Source organism: Microcaecilia unicolor, chromosome 4 (genome assembly GCF_901765095.1).
Source record: "Microcaecilia unicolor chromosome 4, aMicUni1.1, whole genome shotgun sequence".
In the NCBI taxonomy this organism is placed as follows: Eukaryota; Metazoa; Chordata; class Amphibia; order Gymnophiona; family Siphonopidae; genus Microcaecilia; species Microcaecilia unicolor.
This window is the reverse complement of record NC_044034.1, coordinates 24,355,790-24,371,173: the sequence shown is the minus strand read 5'-3', so window position 1 is coordinate 24,371,173 and position 15,384 is coordinate 24,355,790.

Here is a 15,384-nt window from a genome sequence, read left to right as displayed (position 1 = left end):
AAATCCTGAGTGGTGCAAAAATGAGTAGAAGTGAATCGATTTTTTACTCTTTCAAAAAGTACAAAGACCGGGGGACACTCAATAAAGTTACATGGAAATACTTTTAAAACAAGGAGGGAAATATTTTTTCACACAACGAATAGTTAAGCTCTGGAACTCTTTGCCAGAGGATATATTAACAGCAGTTAGTGTATCTGTGTTTAAAAAAGGTTTGGACAAGTTCCTGGAGGAAAAGTCCATAGTCTACTATTCAGACAGATATTGGGGAAGCCACTGCTTGCCCTAGGATTGGTAGCATGGAATGTTGCTGCTATTTGGGTTTCTGTCAGGTACTTGTGACCTGGATTGTCCACAGTTGGAAACAGGATACTGACCTATTGGTCTGGCCCAGTATGGCTATCGTTATGTTCTTATGTTCTAATGCTATGGAATTCCAGTAACAGACAACTTTTCATGAGAATCCTTCTGCCTCAGGGGTGCATTGACTTTTATAACAGTGTGGAATAAAATTACTGTTATCAAGAAATGAGTTGCAATAACCAAGGTACCCCTCCCTCGCAAAAGAACAAATTCCTCTACACAGAGAGAAAGAGGCAAATTTTCATTGTAAAAAATTTGCAAACTAATATGATAAGCCCAGAACAATTTTCACATTGTCCTCAAAATAGTGGACTAAACATTTGCGGGTTTAAAAAAAAATGATGGCATTAAATCTGCAGATTTCTGTAACACCTGGCTTGTGGTGGCTGCAGAGATACGGTATCACGTGACTTTTATTAATTTGTGTTTTTATTGTATCCACAGCATGTTGGTCTCTGGGAAATGAGGTGTTTCCATAGCAACCTCAACAATCTGAGCTTTTACAATACTGTGGTATAGCAAAAACTCAGAGTCACAGAAACTTAGGGGGTCTTCTGCAAAGTGTCGATGAGCCCAACGCGGGCTTACTGAACGCTAAATTGACACTACTGCTGGCTCAGTGTGGCCACCAGGGGCGTAGCTAGACTTCGGCGGGAGGGGGGTCCAGAGCCCGAGGTGAGGGGGCACATTTTAGCCCCCCCTCCCCCACCACCGCCGCCATCACCAACTTTGACCCCCCCCTGCTGACGACCCTCTCGACCCCCCTCCCACCGCCAACCCTCCCCCACCGTTGCTGTCGCCTACCTTTGCTGGCGGGGGACCCCAACCCCCGCCAGCCAAGGTCCTCTTCTTCCTTCGTTCTGTTTCTGAGTCTGACGTCCTGCACGTTGTACGAAGGAAAAAGAGGACCTCGGCTGGCAGGGGTTGGGGTCCCCCTCCAGCAAAGGTAGCAGACGGCGACGGCGGGTTGGCGGCGGGAGAGGGGGGTCGAGAGGGTCGTCGGCAGAGGGTCCAGGGCCAAATCTACTGGGGCCCAGGCCCCCGTGGCCCCACGTAGCTGCGCCCCTGGTGGCCACCGGTGGTAGTTCTACCCCAAGTGAGTGCCATTTCCTGGGGAAAAAGAAACCCCCCCCCGAAAATTGCTTGCATAGCAGTAACCCGGCGGTAATTGGGCATTGCCACGTGCTGCCTGGTTACCACCGGGTTACTGCAGGAGTCCTTATCGCTACCTCAATGGATGGCGGTAATGGCTCCCCACTGCATGGCCATGCTTGAAGGCTTTTTAGCTGCTGCAGTAAAAAGGGCCCTGGTACACAAGAAAAATGGCCCCCACCGGTAGCGCAGGGCCCTTTTTCCCACAGCTTGGTAAGAGGACCCCATACTTTCTGACGACTACTGAGCTGTACAACATTGTTCTGTTTGTTTTCTTTATTTAACGTGATTTTTACTTTTTTGGTAATGAGAGAATTTTCCAGAGTCTATTCTGGAACAGCATCTGGGCATCCTTGAAGGCACCAACCCAGTCAGATTTTCAAGATCTCCACAGTGACTATGCATGAGATTGATTTGCACGTACTGTCTCCATTGTATGCAAATAGATTGCATCCATAGTCATTGTGGAAATCTTGACAACCCGACTGGGTTATGTCCCTCGAGGATCATGGTTGCCCACCCCTGCCCTCTTAGGTGCCTGAGTGCTGCACTGCGAGCGTCTATTCTTATAATGGCATTTGTGTGCCCAGGTTCTGTGTATGTCAACCTGTACTGATGCACCTAAAATTAGACAGACTCACTTATATCAGGTGAATGACAGATATAAATTGACATGTCTAAGTGCACCATTCAGTGCCCATAACTTACAATATTCTGGTCTAGTGGTGCCACCCATGCAGTTACGAGCCAATGCACAGAGGTGTTCAGTTATAGAAGAGAAAGGGAAAATGAATGGGACTTGATATACCACCTTTCTGCAACTACATTCAAAGTGGTTTATGTAGTATATACAGGTACGTATTTGTACCTGGGGCAATGGAGGGTTAAGTGACTTGCCCAGAGTCACAAGGGACTGCAGTGGGAATTGGTCCCAGTTCCCCAGAATCAAAGTCCACTGCACTAACCACCAGTGGCGTAGCCAAAGGTGGGCCTGGGTGGGCCCACGCCCACTCACTTTGGGCTCAGACCCACCCAGTAGCAGCACACCTATGATGTGGCTGGCAGGGATCCCCAAGCCCCACCAGCTGAAAACTCCCAACAAGGGTCCCTTCTGCATACCTTGTAAATAGCAGATCTTCCCCTGCGGCGAGCAGCAACTGATACATACTGCTCGAACCGGCCACACAGCCTTCCCTCTGATGTATTCCCACCTATGCAGAAACAGGAAGTTGCATCAGTGGGAAGGCTTTAGGGCCAGCTTAAGGAGTACACATCCCTGCAATATATCCAGCTGCAAACTATGCCAAAACATTTCACAGGACCTCACGGTCATTTACAAAGGATCAATCAACGTAAATATACACAACTCCTCCACATATATTCAGAACTGTCTGACAATATCTGCTGTTATACCACTATCATGTTTTTCTTTATCATGTTGCCAAAGATCCTTCTGTAACACTAAATATCTATTTTCTAATGTGTTTCCACAATTCATGATGTATTGTAAGCCACATTGAGCCTGCAAAGAGGTGGGAAAATGTGGGATACAAATGCAATAAATAAATAAAAAATATTCAACATTAAGGAATCTTTCACGTGCTCATCTTCCAATGTGGTATATATCATTCGGTGTAAAAAGTGCAATGAAGGCTGCTACATTGAAGAAACCAGTCAGATGCTAAAGAAGAGATTTAATTTACATAGACACCATATGAAAAATGCTAGTACCGATAAAGATGTCACGCCTGTGGGGCAGCACTTTACAAAACCAGAACACTGTACCAGTGATTTCAAGGTGAGAATCCTGAAAGGGAACTTTAAAACAATACAGGAACGTAAGACCTTTAAAGTCAGAATGATTAACTATTTTGACACCCACAAGACAGGACTTAGCAAAGATCTGAGTTTTCTAGCCCATTATAAACCATAAAATTGTATCACCCTCCTGTCTCCATGCATATCTCCCTGTCCCTCATCCACCCGACTCTTCCTGTCTCTCACCTATCCACCCCCATCCTGTTAGACTGTCACTGAAATGCTTTGATGTTTCGCTCATATATACTGTCATCTACCAACATTTGCCTATTTCCGATCTGAGGAAGAAGGGCAACCTTCGAAAGCTAATCAAGAAATGTATTAAGTTATGTCCAATAAAAAAGGTATCATCTTATTTTCTTTTCCATGTTTTATTTTGTTTTATTTCTATTGATTACCCATAAAAACCCAGTGAATCATCAATAGATATACAGAAGGGACTTTTATTCCAGGAGAAAACAACAGAGAACACGCACAAGAACGTGATCATTCAAAATGCAAAGAGAACAGGAAAGTCTTTCCCCTTGAGAGCGCAAGGAACGAGTAGAACATAAATTGAAATCTTCTTCAAAAAATATCCCAGAATTCCCATGAAAAATCTTAAATCCAAGAACTTTAACATTGCTTTTGACTCGTAACCACTTGTAACCACTCGCCTCCACCTACCCTCCTCTCTTCCTTCCCGTTCACATTAATTGATTTGATTTGCTTACTTTATTTATTTTTTGTCTATTAGATTGTAAGCTCTTTGAGCAGGGACTGTCTTTCTTCTATGTTTGTGCAGCGCTGCATACGCCTTGCAGTGCTATAGAAATGCTAAATAGTAGTAGTAGTAACTAACAGTTTAAAGAAAGTGCTTTTCAACAGCCAATACAAAGCAGAAAGAATTGGTGTGCTCATTTGGCCCCTAAACTCATCAAAAGTCATGCAGCAGCAAAGCACTATTTAAACATACTGACTGTATGCTAGTACTCGTTAGCAGGGGCAGACCATGCACATGCCTGGGGCCAGTGTTTCTTGTGCGGCCCCCCTCCCCTATTCACATCGCATCACATCACAAATGCCACATACTTTTGTGTTTTGAACTTCTAGCTTCTCCTCCAGTGTCTCCCCCTTAGGCTGGCCTCCAGGGCCATGGCTCCTCCTTACCCCCCCCCCCCCCCCCCCAGCAGTACACTATTGTGTCATAAAGACTGTGGAAATTAAAAAACCTAAAACCAACCTTTATCAAAACATTTTCCAGATTCTCTTATTTTGAAGTACTAGGTTTTTTTTAATCAAGGAAAGTGCTTCATTTTGAACGTGAACCAAGTTTTCTTTTACACTGCCAAGATGGACATTATAGAATTGAACTTGTTTGTCTAAAGAGGTACATTTAATGAGTGATTTATATTGTGAGATAAATCAGTAACCAAGTATATGAAGGCCTTCCAGACATCCTCCAATGTAACTTTTTGGGGTAGAGACTCAGAGAAACCAACCTGAGGAAGTCTGGGCTTCAGTTGTTTCCAGACTGTTGACTCCATTTCTTCCTCTCCAGTCTCTGACTCCCTTGTACTTTAGAGTTCTAGCTGCAAATGTTAGATCAACGGCTCCCTCCTCTGGTCACTAATACACTGCCCCAGGCTCTTCTTCCAACTCCAGCACAGCAACTCTGTAGTTCACTGCAGTCCAGTGGGTGGCATTATTCAGGATAAGTCATCAGTTCTTAATGTAAGTTCAGGGGGCAATGGTGATCAGTGCCAGATTACCCAATAAGTATAGTAGGCACGTGCCTATTAGAGGCCTCCTCACTCCACAGGTTGACTGTTTTATAGGTAATATTATTGGAAGCAAAAGGAATACATTAAGCACGAGGCCTCTGATCCCAAACATGCTCACAGACTCTACCATTGCCCCACCCATTCCTCCAACACAGGTTTCCTGTACCTAGGAAACCCATGCAAGGGCAAGGCTGCAGTAGGGCCTATCATCATTCTAGGCCTCAGAGAGCCTGCATTAAATTTTTCCCTTCACTCCCAAACACTTCTCTCCAGTGATGGCACTGGTGTGTTGACTGTTATAAATTGCCCCCATATAACCTGAGAACCTATACAAAAACAGGACTCATAAAATCAGATTGATGAACCAAAGCTAAATTAAGCAATTTATTATTCAAGTCATCCCTGCAAGACTGGGTTTGGATTCCGTCAGCTCTAACTTGGAGCTTGCCTCTATACACACAAAGATTTCTATAAGATTCCACAGATTTTATAGTTACATTTAAGTGTCTGCCCCTACGTTTTTCTCATTGGCTGATGGTCCCCTGCTTGTATGCTAGGGTTCTATGTAACAGCAGCTGGGACTTCTCACTCTCTTCCTCTGTAGTTTCTTTGTTCATAGTTATCTTGCAGATGTCCAGCTCCCCGCCTTCTGACCTTGCTTCATGCAATAGTCTATTTCAGCTCTGGGGCCCTGACTAAAGTTTCCCCTTCCTCCCCCTTCTCCTGTTCCTACTTCTTACAGATTCCTTTGTGCAATGATTCAAACAGCTAAGATATTATAAAATGCTTTCTTTTAGATACATCTTAGCTAGGGCCTATTATATATATTAAATGAAAATGCCATATCTACAATAATAATTTGCACCTCCAACGTTCTGAAGTTCTCGGTTTGTAATGTCTGAAGCCTTCCGGTGACGAAACCGTGACGCGACAGCTTCAGAACATTGGAAGTGCAACTCCTTTCCACCCCCCCCCCCTGCGCGAAGTGATGGCTTTGTTCCTTTCCCCCCCCCCCCAATCTGCAGGTGTGACATCGCTTCCTTCACCCCCCTACCCGTGGTTTTGGTACCTCTCTCTCGCTTCCTCTTCCCAACAGTGCTGCGCAGTGTACGGGATTCTTCGGGGCAGGCAGGAAAGATCCCCAGTCTTGCCTGCCCGCTGCCGGCGCTGACCCTCCCCTGCTGCCGGATCGCTCTTTAAAAATGGCCACCGAGACTTCCCGCGGCGACCTCGTGAGACTTCTGCTGAGGTCTCAGCGGCCATTTTGAAGAGCGATTCAGTAGCGCCGCGGGAGAGTCAGCGCCGGCAGCGGGCAGGAAAGATGGGGGATCTTTCCTGTCTGCCCCAAAGAATCCACTGAACAACCTGGATGGCTGGAGGGGGGGCAGGGGAGCGAGGAGAATCGCTGGGTATGGGTGGCTGGAGAGGGAGGGGAGACAATCGCTGGGTATGGGTGGCTGGAGGGGGGGCAGGGGAGAGAAGACAATCGCTGGGTATGGGTGGCTGGAGATGGGGGGGTGGCTGGAGAGGGGGCAGGGGACAGCAGACAATCGCTGGGTATGGGTGGCTGGAGAGGGGGGGCAGGGGAGAGAAGACAATCGCTGGGTATGGGTGGCTGGAGGGGGGGCAGGGGAGAGAAGACAATCGCTGGGTATGAGTGGCTGGAGAGGGGAGGCAGGGGAGAGAAGACAATCGCTGGGTATGGGTGGCTGGAGAGGGAGGCAGGGGACAGCAGACAATCGCTGGGTATGGGTGGCTGGAGAGGGGGGCAGGGGACAGCAGACAATCGCTGGGTATGGGTGGCTGGAGGGGGAGGGGAGACAATCGCTGGGTATGGGTGGCTGGAGGGGGGGCAGGGGAGAGAAGACAATCATTGGGTATGGGTGGCTGGAGGGGGGGGGCAGGGGACAGAAGACAATCGCTGGGTATGGGTGGCTGGAGAGGGGGGCAGGGGACAGCAGACAATCGCTGGGTATGGGTGGCTGGAGAGGGGGGCAGGGGACAGCAGACAATCGCTGGGTATGGGTGGCTGGAGAGGGGGGCAGGGGAGAGAAGACAATCGCTGGGTATGGGTGGCTGGAGAGGAGGGGCAGGGGAGAGAAGACAATCGCTGGGTATGGGTGGCTGGAGAGGGGGGCAGGGGAGAGAAGACAATCGCTGGGTATGGGTGGCTGGAGAGGGGGAGGCAGGGAAGAGAAGACAATTGTGCACAGAGACAAACAAAAGTGCTAGCTTCATTTCTAACAGAAACGGGCCTTTTTCTCTAGTCTTTATACATTTCTTACATTGACCTCATCATGCTCATCTTGACTGACAGATCACTTATCTCTAGCACATCCTGAGGAGAAGTACTAGCATTGCTGTGTCCCTTCCCCCCTCCCAGCTAAGGCAAGCTGGGATTTAGCATGTGCCCCCAGCCCAGCCCCACTTTGCCTTGGCTCCATCCACTCTACATGGCTCTGCCCCCTGACACACCTCAAACCCATAGCCATTTCAGAAAATATTTGATTTAATAGACTAATTAATTAGCTTTCAGAGACCAAAACCTCAGGTCAGTATAATGCTGTTATGGCATCCTCTCCTGACCTGAGGAAGGAAGTGCTGGTCTCTGAAAGCTAATCAAAAATGTTTTTAAAATCAGTGAAGGTATCACCTTATTTTCTATTTTGTGTTTTATTTGCTTTTATTAACCTTTACTAACACAGCTACCACATTACTTTATACTAAATTAAAAATAGAATTATTTTCTGTACCTTTTTTGTTTGACCATTTACTTTTTCTTATTGTGTTGCTCCCAGTCTCTTGATTCTGCTTTCCTTCGTCTTCTCTTAACTCTCTTGCCAGGGTTTCCTGTCCATTTGTCATTTTCTCTCCTTTTTCTTTGTTTTCTTCAATATTTTTCTGCCTCTCTCTCTCTGTCCAGATTTAATTCATTCTTACTATCCATTCTTTAATTTCCTTCTTTTTACTTCATCTATCTATGACTTTTCATCTTTTTCTCACCCTTGTTCTCCCCATGCTCCTTCCTCTTATTCTCCAGTCTTTCATTACTCTGTCTTCTCCCCCTTTCCATCCAGCAGCTCCCCTCTTTCTCTCCCCATCCTTCTACCCATCTACCCTCTCTTCTGATCCTTCCATCTCGTGTCTCTCTCTCCCCCCTCCTTCTATCCAGTGTCTCTCTATCTCTCAACCCTTTTCTGTTCAGTGTCCCCTCTCTCTCTCCACATCCTTCCAGTCTCTCCCCCTTTCTCTCTGCATCCTTTCATCCATCTCCCCTCTTTCCCTACCCTTCTATCTAGTGTCTTCCCTCTTTCTCTCCCTATCCTTCCATCCAGCGTCTTTCTCTCCCCATCCTTTCATACGTTTTCCCTCTTTCTCTCCCCATCCTTCCATCTGTCTGCCCCCTCCTGGTCCTTCCATCCACTGTCTCTCTCTATCCCCTTCTTTCCATCCACTGTCTCCCTCTCTCTACCCTTTTCCATTTATCATGACGGCAGAAAAAGACCTGCACGGTCCATCCAGTCTGCCCAACAAGATAAACTCATATGTCCTACTTTTTGTGTATACCCTATCTTGATTTGTACCTGTCCTTTTCAGGGCACATACTGTACAAGTCTGCCCAGCACTATCCCCACCTCCCAACCACCAGCCCCGCCTCCCACCACCAGCTGGCACAGACCGTATAAGTCTGCCCAGCATTTTCCCCGCCTCCCAACCACCAGCCCCACCTCCCACCACTGGCTTTGCCACCCAATCTCGGCTAAGCTCCTGAGGATCCATTCCTTCTGAACTGGATTCCTTTATGTTTATCCCACGCATGTTTGAATTCCGTTACCGTTTTCATTTCCACCACCTCCCGCAGGAGGGCATTCCAAGCATCCACCACTCTCTCCGTGAAGAAATACTTCCTGACATTTTTCTTGAGATTGAAGGGGGGCAGACTCAAGAAAAATGTCAGGAAGTATTTCTTCACGGAGAGAGTGGTGGATGCTTGGAATGCCCTTCCGCGGGAGGTAGTGGAAATGAAAATGGTAACGGAATTCAAACATGCGTGGGATAAACATAAAGGAATCCTGTTCAGAAGGAATGGATCCTCAGGAGCGTAGCCGAGATTGGGTGGCAGAGCCAGTGGTGGGAGGCGGGGCTGGTGGTTGGGAGGCGGGGATAGTGCTGGGCAGACTTATACGGTCTGTGCCCTGAAGAGGACAGGTACAAATCAAGGTAGGGTATACACAAAAAGTAGCACATATGAGTTTATCTTTTTGGGCAGACTGGATGGACCGTGCAGGTCTTTTTCTGCCATCATCTACTATGTTACTATGTTACTATGTCCTCTCTCTCTCTCTCTCTCCCCATCCTTCAATGTCTCTCCTGTTTCTCTCCCTACCCTTCCTTCCAGAGTCTTCCCTCTTTCTCCTCTCGGCCAGGATCCCCCCTTTCTCCCCATCCTTCTCGCTCTCTCCAGCCCTTTTTCATGTCCCCTTCTTCACATTTTTCCACTCTCTCCATTTAACCACTCCCCCTTCCAACAGGAGAAGCAGCAGTGGCCAGGAAATGAATACCGGATGGAAGGAGGAGGCAGGAGACCTTCTCGCTTTGGCGGGAGTGCGGGAGATGACCCACCAAAGTGGGAGTCTCCCGCTTGGCAGGTCTGCATCACATGCAGTGTGATCTGATTGGGTTATGGATAAATGGAACAGCCTCTGTGTTGAGGTAATGGACATGAAGACAGTATCTGAATTCAAGAAAGCATGGGATAAGCACAGAAGGTCTGTGAGAGACACGAAGCAATAGTTGATGTGAAGAGTTAAGAAAGACAAACTCGATATGCTTTATGATATTTATCCGCCATCATCTTCTGCGTTTCTGTAATGCCTGCAAATCCATGTGTTCTGCCCTTTCAAAAATGCTCAGCACAATGATTGGCAGAGAGTAAAACCAGTATCTTAACGTCAACCAAGCGGAGACTCAAAACTCTTAATTCCAATGGTTCTTTAATGCAAAATAAACACTAACAAGGGGATGGGGCGGGGCAGGGACGGGCGGGGATGGGGACGAACTTTGTCTCCGTGTCATTCTCTACTGCACATGTCCTCTGTTTCGTGCATAAAAGTTTTGTTCTACCAGCTGTGCGACTGCTCCGTGCACTCCCTTGCTAGGAGGAAGGGTGGTGGGGGTGATGCGCCCCGGGGGGATGGGCAGCGGCGACCCACCCCAGGTGGCAAGCAAGCTAGGTACGCCATTGGGTTTGGGAAGCATTGCATAGCAGAAGGACTCTTAAATAGAGTTTTATTTTCAGAAACGAATATAGCTAAATCTTTAGCTTGGCTTGCATCTCTCTTGAGTTTTCCTCTTTGGAACACAGATAACTTATTCTGCCTATGTTTACTCATCAAACTCTTGCTGCCTAATTTAATCCTGTGGTTTCCGTTGTCTTTTCAAAATTTAATCATGCTGTCCACGTGGACATTTATGCAGGAAATCGTGTTTTCAACATTACCCTTTGACAAGCATAAAAATGCGTACACTAACTGTAAAACATTATCTTTTTCTCTGTCTCCCTGCAGCCTGCCATTCAAATGAGACTGCGTGCAGACACAAAGTTTCAATCGTTGTAGTAGTTATGCTGCATTTTGTGCTAATTTATCAGATTGTGCGTGTGTGTGTTTTATTATTTTTATTTTTAATCATCTCTCTATATAAAAGGCAACCCCAACGTTCTGAAGCCTCCACGGAAGTTGAGGCGCCCGAGATATCCGGTGTGCCCTGGAGTGTCTGCACCGCCCTCGCGTCAAAACGTCATGACGTCGAGGGCGGAGCTATGACACTCGAGGCCCGAAACCGAAACACCACAGCGAACTAACAAGGCAAGTAGCTCGGAGGGACGGAGGGAGGGGGCCCCTTGCTAGCGCCCGTTTCATTGCCCTCAGAAACGGGCATTTTTTCCTAGTTTATTTATAATTTTTCATTTTACAAGGGTCACTTGCAAACAGTAATACAGAGATGACTGCACATTAATACAAGATATGAAGAAAACAATCCCAACTAGATATATGGATTATATACAATCTTTCTCTTTCTTAGACCACAAAGTGAAGAAAAATAGGGAGAGTGAAATAAGACAAGGAGATCAATTAAACAGTAAACAGAAAAAAAGAAAGCATGGTATTAACCTGATTATCCCCAGATATTATTCATCTAATACATTATTCCACATTGATCATCTGGTTGGCTTCTTCAAGACCAAATATGGTGTATAGTCAATTCATTTCATTGAGAACATACTTATGGTCCAGATTTTAGTTTATTACCCTCCTCTCACCTACCCCACACCCATCCTGTTAGACTATCAATGAAATGAAATGCTTTGATGTCCCCATGCATACCCCCACCCTCCCACCCTGTCAGACTGTCAAAGTAATGCTTGGATGTCTCACTTATATATACTATCTGCTACCACATTTGCTTATTTCCGATTTGATGAAGAAGGGCAACCTTCAAAAGCTAATCAAGAAATGTATTAAGTTATGTCCAATAAAAAAGGTATCATCTTATTTTCTTTTCCATGTTTTATTTTGTTTGATTTCTATAGATTCTACATGGAATGTTGCTATTCCACTAGCAACATTCCATGTAGAAGTCAGCCCTTGTAGATCACCAATGTGGCCGCGCAGGCTTCTGCTTCTGTGAGTCTGACGTCCTGCACGTACGTGCAGGACGTCAGACTCACAGAAACAGAAGCCTGCGCAGCCTTCTACATGGAATGTTGCTAGTGGAATAGCAACATTCCATGTAGAATCTCCAATAGTAGCAACATTCCATGTAGAATCTCCAATGGTATCTATTTTACTGTCATAGTAATGCTTGAAGGTTTTCACATATACACTGTCAGCTAGCACATTTGCTTATTTCCGATCTGACGAAGAAGGGCAACCTTCGAAAGCTAATCAAGAAATGTATTAAGTTATGTCCAATAAAAAAGGTATCATCTTATTTTCTTTTCCATGTTTTATTTTGTTTGATTTCTATTGATAACCTTTAAGAGTGGACTAACACGGCTACCACACCTCTCTAGTTAGAAATAATACATCTGATTAGTGTGTGTGTGTGTGTGTTTTTAAGGAACAATATCATTGTTGTACTGCTCTTTGCCCCGCCTCCCTCTTGCACTGGGACAAAGCAATTTCTTTTAATCTCTGACTCAGTGAATTGGGTCGGGACGTCCCTGTCTTCATTTGGACTTTGCCAGCTTTGCTACTCTGAAACGGTTTCAGTCCCTGTAGCTGGGCTCATTGGGGGGTTTTATTATTATTATTAATTAATTAATATTATTCAATAACATTACAAGTTTACCACTTGTTACAGCAAAATGGAAAAGAAATATCTTACAAAACCAGGAAAACAAGAAGAAAAAGAAAGAAAAGGAACATTACCAATTCCTTCTTAGGCAGCAGAAGAGAGGGTTGAAAAGTTCACAAGTCCAATAGGCAACACAAAAGAAGCAGAAAAGACCCTCAAAGGTTGGAATAACGCACAAACTTTAATGGAAGGAGACCCGACACGTGCCGTGTTTCGGCATTCAAAGCACCTGCCTCGGGGGTTATAAAGCCAATTCTTTGAGTATGGCAGTTCACGGAATCAGCTGCTACTTGCTAAAGTTTTTGTATCAAATTGTATAGTGAGTTTACTCTAACTCGGTTTGCACGCTCTTTGGTATTCAAGACATCAATTCCTTCTTAGACCACAAAAACTGAGGAGTGCAGATACAAGACAAGGAGGACAAAACAGGAAATTCAAAAGCAAAGCCTTACTCCTGAGTTTCCCCATATTACATTCAACATGCCCATGTCCAACTAAACTGCTCCGGTCGTGATCTTCTTTAAATCCATGATGGGCTTTGTTTATTCTCTATGATGGACTTCGTTCATTCTCTTTTTTTTCTCTTTGATCCCTTATATTAGCTGTCTACATTTGACATATGTTATTAGAGGATATTATCTAGAGAATAACACGGGGGCGGGGACCTGCAGTAACCACGGGGATGGGGATGGGGACAGAGCTTATGGGGACAGGGCGGGGACAGAGCCCACGGGGATGGGGACAGAGCCCACGAGGATGGGGACAAACTTTGTCCCACTGCCATTCTCTACTTTGAAGCCTGTTAATGAACTGGACTGTTATTTATGTTTGAGTGATGCAGACAATGATATTTTGATTTTTTTTTTTGAGAAACAAGCAAGCATGCTGGCCACAACTAGCAAAATTTGCATGGGGGATCCTGTACATCCTGCTACCAGCACATCTTCTAAGAAGACATCTTCTATTGCAGGAGGGACTGTGGAAGACAGGAGAGCTAGACTGAATCCTGAGATTGTTGATGACTTCTTATTCATCCCCAGATTAAAAATCATAACAGAGCTTCATAGTGCGTATTTCTCCCCTGTAGATACAGAATGGGTTGTATTTTGTACCCCTGGACATTTTAACAGGGTGGATTAGGATTCCTTGAGGTAGTAGAAATCAGCTATTGTTGGGTTTGGAAGGGTAGAGGGTGGTGGGAAGGAGGGTTATTATAGCTGCTCGCTGTTATTATTGTTCTCTATATGTCATTTTTTTATATACAATAGTTGAACAGCATATTGTTCCTTTTTATACTTTAATAAAAAGATTTAAATATAAAATCATAATTTTTGAGGCTTCTGCAGATGAGGACAGAGCCCATGGGGACGGAGCGGGGAAGGGGCGGGGATGGAGACAGTACCCACAGGGATAGGGCGGGGATGGAGACAGAATCCATGGGGATGGGGCAGGGATGGGGACAAACTTTGTTCCCGTGTCATTCTCTAATGTTATCCTTGTTTATTGTTTTTTGTTTGTTTTTTGGGGGGGGGGGGGTTCTTTTAGCTTTTCTGGTTTTATATAACATATTTTCTCTGCTTCTTCTTTTTTTTTTTTTTTTCAAGATAACCTTGATGATAGCATAATACCCTCCTACCTTGCTCATAGTGTGGCCACAGCACAGCTTCATGTCTGCCATGAACGTGCCGTAAGGATGTTGGCGAAATGCAGTTTCCGAACATTGGCCGCCCTTCTGCACTCATTCACACGGCCACTCATACCCACCCTGCCCTCAAACAACACCCGTCAACAAAGCGTCACTAGCTACTAAGTCCCAAGAGAGGTATATAAACACTCGCTGGCAGAAAAGCAAACGCCGGCACTAGAGGCTGTTAGCGCCATACTAGCACCGGCGTTTGCTACTGGCCCATGATCAGAGACCTCGAGCGCATGATACAACACACTCGAGGGCTCTTAATGCAAGTAGCTTGCAAATGCATGCTAATCAGCGCTTAACTCATTCATCCCCAATGATCAGCGACCAGCACGCCAAAGATTGGGTCACTGGCCACAACAAACCCTACGCCAGCTCCGAGCTGGCGGTAGGGTTTGCAGATCATTGGGGAGGAATGGTGAGCCCTGTCCAGCATGCATTTGCATGCTGGCAGGCCCCCATTCTCCCCTACAGCAAACCTGCCAGCGAGGACAGTTGAGGATGTCCAAAATTTGGACGTTTCTGCAACGGGCAGTTAAGGACATCCAAAATTGGATGTTTCTATGAGAAAGACGTCTTTCTCATAGAAACATCCAATTTTGGACGTCCTTAACTGCCCCATCACAGAAATGTCCAAGTTTTGGATGTCCTCAACTGCCCTGTCGCTATAACTCCGACACCCCCTTGAAATTTGGCCGTCCCTGCAACAGGGCAGTTGAGGACGTCCATCTTCCGATTTAAAGATGGGCGTCCTTCTCTTTTCATTGGTCTCCAGCCCAGACCTGTCAAACAAGTGCGGGAGGATTGTGCTCAGCGCATGCTTAGGCACAATTCTCCCACACTTCTACCCTATGATCAGAGATAATTGCACTGCTTAAATTTGCATGCATTATCTCTGATCATAGGTCTCATAGCGCCCCGTGCTGTTCTAGCGCTATTTTAGAGCACTGTTTGGAACAGCGTGGGGCTTTTGATCATCTGCCTGTTAGGGTCCAACAGAATGCCTGCAGTAGGGGGGGAGGGCCTTTTGTAAGTGGGGGTTCATAGAGGAAGAGGAGAGGAGCAGATAGGATACTAAGGGCTTTGTTTTGCGTGAGCGCCTACACTTAGCGTGCACGCTAACCATGTATAGGGATATTGTAGGCACGTACATGGTTAACGCGCATTATAAATGTTAATGCGCCTATAACGCTGCTTAGTAAACAGGGCCCCAAGTTTCCCATCATTTAAGGGCTCCCC